We start from the raw sequence: 7,051 nt of genomic DNA, 5'->3' as shown, positions 1-7,051 counted from the left end.
GGATTCCCTATTCACCCCTTCTTAAGGGGTTTATTGGAAGAATACAGGTTGCAGGTCCACAGCCTCACTCCTGGTTCCATCCTCCACATATCAGGCTTTGTGGCCTTATGCAAGATGTTATTGGGTTCTGAACCCCACTGTGATCTCTGGAGAAGGTATTTCTGCGTCATTCCTCGAACCAGAGGGATAGCAATCTGTGAAGTGGGCGGAGACGAAGTGTGGCATATAGCCGCCACCGGATACCCAACTGGGACACCGAAGAAGGAAATCGACGAGTGGAACTTGGAGTGGTTTTATATTCAGGATGTTTCCCTATTCAAACCAATTCGGAGCGGCCTTCCTGAATACTCCATATAGCCTTTGAAAAAGTGTTATATTTGGAGGCCAAAGAGTCTCTCCCAAGAGGAGAGTTCCGAAGTAAAAAAAACTATCCGCTAAAGTCAAGGTGGTTTCTCATTGTGGGCTAACCATCGTTGATGTGATGGCCGTGGTGATTACCCAGTGCATTCAGCCGCTCCAACAATGCACACATTCCTTGCGGTGCCACAACGGCACAAGCGATCCACTCGACCGAGAAGGCTAGGACCGAAAGACTAGAAAGACTTAGCGGCCATCCTAGCCGATCTCTTCAAAGGGGAAAAAGAAGGTTTTAACCGCCCCTTCACCAAGAAAGGCTATTCGGCATACAACCCCGTCGAATATGTAAGTGTGCTGATGTTCAAATCTTCGGGCGTTCATGCCCTTTATTGTTTGATTTATAACTTCTACCCCTTCCTTGTAGCCTTGGAAGCGCTGGATCGAGATGGTGAAATGTCCCGCGCCTTAGCTCGAGGACTATGCCCGTGACGACGATCCCCTATTTCATGAAGACCCGGAGCTTTCGATCACTTTCATGGATGGGGTGTTTTACAAGGATGGAGTTGACGAACAGAGGGTAGCCCTTGTAACCGACAACCCTAGTCCCCTTCCATCTTCGAGGAGTAAGAGAAAAATGACGGCACAACGAAGGGCTGCGTCTAGGGGTCGTTGGAGCGCTTGCCGGACTACTCCTCGGACAAGATCGGGTGAGGTTCTATCGAACAAGGACATAATTCATGAACAAAGGGTGGCGGGAGAAAACCCATATGCTGATCCACCGGGAAAAAAGAATAGAGACTCACTTAGATTCTTTACGACGATATCTGTCCTTCCATACTTTCATTACCCTTGACCGACCAATGTAGGAGACGTGCGCAATCTTCCCTCCCCGAGGACGGTGTCGAGGTATTAGGTAGTCAACCAAACCCAAGTGCATCGGTGGGGGCCGGAGTACCATACATGGGTCCGATCCCCAAGTGTTCGGACGGACTGTCGGTAACGAACTTCGAATACGAGAGTGCCATGAATCATCGGCAGCAAAAGGAGGCTCTACGCCATCCTGTATTTTCCAAGCAAGAGTTTAATGCTCTTAATTCGGTCGATGCGTACCATGTTGCCACGCGAGCCGGCCTTAAAGAAGTGGTTGGGCAAGTGTCTGCCCACCTGCAGGTAAGTTATCGACTTCATAATATCCGAATAAAAGTTCGAACCCAGTAGCCCTCGAGTCTTAATTTGGTCGGGACGGCTTAATTAAGGGTCGCGAACAAGTACTTTTTCAATCTGCAGGATTTGAAGCAGGAGAATGAGAGTCCATCCAAAGATCTCCATCAAAGCCACGCCGATTTAATGGCTAGTAGGGCCGAGATGGAAGATGTGAAGAAATTTACTAGAGATTCCCATAGTAAGGGAGTTGATTTGTAGTATGCTGAATTTGCTTCAAAAATATATATTAATAGCCAAAAAATTTCTAGAGCAGGTGAATCAATAGGCCAAATGCAAAAAATATTTGAATGCCTCTTGAGAAGCTCAGCGGTATGTCGAATCACAGCTTGAAGCCGGTTAGCGCGTACTGAGGTGTTGCCGTGAAGAAAACAACAATCTCAAGGAAGAGAACAAAAAACTAGATGATAAAGTGGAGAGTTTGAAAACTCAATTGGCGCAAACTCGAGAAGACAACTAGAAATTGAAAGGCAGCATGTTTGGTAAGTAAAACTCTAACCTGGGAGTAATCCAATTTTTATTGTGTTGATCGTGAAAATTAGTTCCTCTTTTGGATTAGGTCTTTTGACAGGGCATCCAGAAGAGGAGTAAGTCCTTTGGTAGGGACATGTTGAAGGAACTGTCCATTGTGCATGAGCGTGCGCGGAAGGCTATGAGGAGTATGGTTCGAGCTTTATGGCCGAACCAAAACCCTCCACAAGGAATGGCCGATCTAGCCGAGCAATTTACAAGAGTCCGAAATCGCTTCGAATTGTGGAAGCCTTCAGCTTGTCGAGAAGTAGCTCGGGAGGCGTGGGCTATCGTGAAGGCCTGCTTTACCGGCCTAGATACCGAGCACATGGCCCGAGTTGGACCAGTGGGACCAGATGGAAGGAGATCCCTCCAAATATGGTGTACGATCAGGTGATGCCCGTCACGCGCTTGTCGCAGGAGGACTGCACATTAGATGCTATAATAGATCAACTGGATCAATCACCAAGCATGTTATCACTTGTAATGATATTTTGTGTGTTAAGGCACTTCCCTCCATATTTTGAAAATTTTGTCTTTAACCGGCCATCGGCTTCTACCTCCCCTGTTATAAACTGGGCAGTGTTTTGTACTTTTTATCCTGCAAAGGTAGCACTCAAATTTTCGATAACTAGGCAATCTAGCCATGTGGTACTAATAGAAAAATATTATATGGGTGGATTATGCTATATTACGACTGGGCGTAAGAAACATCTTCCGAAAAAAATAGTTCCTTAATGGGTTTCTTTTTCCGGGGTTGCTACATAGTTTTGTACTCAGTATGGTTGTTCATCCGCTAAACACTGCCAACGGTTTTATGATATGAAACTGCCGAATAGGTGGGCATCGTCCTAGACGATCAAGCGGTATCTCAAGAAGCGCTAGCTTTTGGCTTTACCCATCTGAGGTACGTGTTCGGGTGAACCGGTCATAACAATCGCAACAATGCTCCCTTTACCCGCTAGCCGAATACATCGGAAACATAGAGAGTAAGCAACGGAACGAGGCAACCCAGCATTACTAAAATCTTAAGTCCAATTGATGCATAAAATTGCAATAATCGATTTTTTATTTTGAGATCTATACATGAACAAGTAGGTATAACAAATACAATGAACAACTTCTTTCAGAAGCCTCGAGGTGCTACTTGATCATTCTGTTTAACACGGATAATTTGGTAAATGTCCAAGGGTGTTCGGTTAAGCCGAACATGCCTCGACAACACCTAATTATCCCTATAGGAAAAGATAAAAAGTGTGGGTGATACAGGAAAAATAAAGTGACGGAAAAAGAGGAGGATGATAGTGGTCTAACCGTAAAAACGTCGAAGGCGAGCTGCGTTCCACGGGTTCGGTTCGAGGCGGTTGTCTTCGGATCTGCGCACGCTATAAGCTCCTCCTATTAAGATTTCATCAATTATGAAAGGGCCCTCCCACTTAGGGTGAAGTTTATGCTTCTGCTTCTCGGGGAGGCGTAGGATGAGTTATCCCATGTTATATGCCTTTGCCCAGACTTCCCTGCTTTCATAGTCTCGAGCTTGTTGTTCATAGAAAGCTCATCGGGCCAGAGCTATGTCGCGCTCGCCTTCAAATGCATATAAGTCGTCTTGCCGATGTAATTCTTCTTCTTTTTCCCTGTACATGCACACCCGAGGTGCGTCGTGTATAATGTCACAGGTGAGGACTGCCTCAGCCCCGTACACCATGAAGAAGGGGGTGTGCCTTGTGGATCGATTCAGGGTGGTGCGCAAGGCCCATAGCACATAGTCGAGCTCCTCTACTCATTGGCAATAGGAGTGTTGAAGGCAACGGACCAACATGGGTTTAATACCACTCATAATGAGCCTAATGGCTCTTTCGACTTGTTCATTGGTCCGCAGGTGGTATACAGAGGCATAATCGAGCGTTATACCCAAGTTTGCACATCAATCTTTTACCTCCTAGGCGGTGAAATTGGATTCGTTGTTTGTTATTATGTTGTGCGGAACACCATAATGGTGTACATCACTAGAGATAAATTCGATTACTCGTTTAGCCTTGGCCGATGTGACCGGCTTTGCCTCGAGCCATTTGGTAAATTTGTCAACCATAACCAGGAGGTATTTCTTTTTGTTGGTCCCCCCTTTAAGTGGGCCGACCATATCCAGACCCAAGACCGCAAAAGGCCAAGTGATCAAAATAGTTCGAAGAGCTGTTGGGGCAGGTGGCTTTGGTTTGCAAAAGAGTTGACACATCGTACAACATTTAACGAGTGCGTGGGCGTCCTCTCGGTCCATTGGCTAGTAGAATCCGGCTCGAAAAGCCTTCCTGACGAGGGCCCGTGCTACTACATAGTGACCGCCCATACCGGCGTGTACCTCGCCCAAAAGTTGCCTTCCTTCTTCCCCGGATATGCACCGCTGGAGTACTCCTGTGGTTCTCTTTTTATATAGCTCGCCCTCGTGGACCTTATAAGTCTTTGATCGGTGGATGATACGTCGCACCTTGGTTTGGTCGTCGGGCAGCTCCTTGCGTAAAGATAAGCAAGGAAGAATTCGGTCCATGTCTTAATTATGGCCATGACCTCATGAGCCGAGGGAATTTCTTAGATTGAAGATCCACTGATGACTTGATCATCATGCTTGGTCGCTAGGGGTACCACCAGCTCTATGTCGTAAGCCCCTGTGTGGACCGTCTCATCTTGCCATACAACAGCTGGCTTGAACAACCGCTCCAGAAAGACACTGCTAGGGACGGGGTCATGCTTTGCACCTAAGTAGGCAAGAACGTCCACTTCTTGGTTCTTGTATCTTCAGACATGGTGGAACTCTAATCCTTCAAAGTGTGATGATATTTTGAGGACGTCATTCCTATAAGCCGCCATTTTTGGATTCTTTGCATCGAATTCACCTTTTGATTTGTGAAAAGGTGAGATTAGAGTCTCCTCGCACCTCAAGCCACTGAATGTCCATTGAGGCTACCATGCGAAGACCGTGTAACAAGGCTTCGTATTCAGCTGCATTGTTTGAATCGACGTACATGATCTGTAGCACGTACCGAACATTATCCCTGGTGGGGGATGTGAGAATTACTCCAGCCTCCAGTCCAGCAAGAGTTTTGGACCCATCGAAATACATGGTCCAATGACCATAAGTGTTGTATTTTTTGGGGAGTTCGGCCTCGGTGCATTCAGCCATGAAGTCGGTCAGGACCTGAGTTGATGGACTATCGAGGTTTGTAGGTGATCTTGAAAGGCGGGAGCTCGATGGCCCATTTTTCTCTCCGGCCAGTGGCATCTTTATTGTTTATAATATCGTTCAGCGAAACTTCCGAAGTCAAAGTGACCACACACTCCTGGAAATAGGGTTGAAGCTTCCGTGATGCCATGAACATTGTATAGGCGATCTTTTGGTAGTGTGGGTACCTGGTTTTGCATGGGGTGAGAACATCAAATATGTAGTAGACCGGCCTTTGAATCCATCGTTGTTTGCCCTCAGCTTCTCGTTCTACGAAGAGTAGCGCACTGATGACTTGATTGGTGGCCAAGATGTATAGCAACATTGGATCCCCTATGAAGGGTGCTGCTAGTATGGGGTTGCTGGCTAATATCGCCTTGATGTCCTCCAAAGCCGTTGTGGCCTCATCGGTCCACTTGAAATCTTTGGTTTTATTCAGCAACCAATATAGTGCCATGGCCTTCTCTCTTAGACGAGATATAAATCGGCTTAGGGCTGCCATGCAGCGTGCCAGCTTTCGGACATGTTGTAGCTTTGTTGGCAACACCTTGCGATCATGTTTCCCAAGCAATTCATCATGCGTTGATAAGTGGCAATCGTGTTTTTCAACCTTAATGGCATTGCGTTAAAACAGAATGGCCCGTAGGGTGCTATAAATGTGGTTGCTACTTGATCGGATTCCCTCATTTTGATCTGATGGTATCTGGAGTAGGTGTCAGGGAAGCATAGGGAATCATGACCGGTTGTGGAGTCAATAATATGATCTATTCGGGGCAACGAAAAGGGATTCTTGGGACAAGCTTTATTTTGGTCTTTAAAATCGACACATAGCCGCCAGGATTTACCCTTCTTTGGTACCATGACCAGGTTTGCCAACCTGTCGGGGTGTTTAATGTCCCTCATGAAACCGGCTTCCATCAGTTTGGCAAGCTCTTCGCCCATAGCTTGGCGTATAGGTTTTGAAAAATCGACACAAGGCCTATTTGACGTGTTTGAAACTGTCTAATATGTTTAAGCTATGCTCTGCCAGCCCCGAGGGATTCCTGGCATGTTTGATGGCTGCCAGGCAAATATGTCCCAATTTTCACGGAGGAAAGCGTGTAGTTCTTCGTCGATTTCAGGCTCTAGTTGTGCCCCATTTGACGCTATTTTATTTGGGTCCATCTGGTGTACCTCAAATTGGACAATTTCGTCGGCAAGTTTGAAAGATGTGGACTTGGCCGCTTCCGAGGATCACGTCCTTTTTGTCCACCACGACACTTAGTGTCGTGAGTTCTTCTGCGGCGAGGGTCTCTGCGAGTACTTCCAGGACGAGAGATGCCATTTTGTTTTCGGCCTAGAAGCCTCTACTTGGGTCACTATTTACCGTGGTCACTCCGTTCGGCCCTGCCATTTCGAGTTTCATGTACCTATAATGCGGTATGGCCTGGAACCGTGTGAAGGCTTCGCGCCCCAACAATGCACAATAACCAGTGTGGAAAGGGATGATATGAAAGAGTAGCCCCTCGGGTCTGTAATTATCGGGTGTGTCAAACACGACGTCGAGCGCTACTCGTCATGTACGATGGGCCTATCTTCTTGAGACAATACCCTGGAAGGTGGTTGTGCTCGGCTCGACTCTAGATCGGTCGAAATACATTTTTTCAATCGTTTCCTCGTAAATGAAGTTAAGTCCGCTGCCCCCGTCCATCAGTACCGTGTTGATTCTGAAGCCGTCGACTATGGGGTTTAGGACTAGGGAGGTAGGTG

At 46.9% G+C, this 7,051-nt stretch overlaps 1 pseudogene; it reads left to right on the top strand.

Annotated features, from left to right (window-relative positions):
- Positions 1-836: 836 nt before the first annotated feature.
- On the top strand, positions 837-1,779 carry LOC123428193 (annotated as a pseudogene).
- The last annotated feature ends 5,272 nt before the right edge of the window (positions 1,780-7,051 follow it).

This window comes from Hordeum vulgare, chromosome 2H (genome assembly GCF_904849725.1).
Source record: "Hordeum vulgare subsp. vulgare chromosome 2H, MorexV3_pseudomolecules_assembly, whole genome shotgun sequence".
Classification (NCBI taxonomy): domain Eukaryota; kingdom Viridiplantae; phylum Streptophyta; class Magnoliopsida; order Poales; family Poaceae; genus Hordeum; species Hordeum vulgare.
The sequence above is the reverse complement of the archived record's forward strand: the minus strand, read 5'-3'. Positions and strand labels throughout refer to the sequence as shown.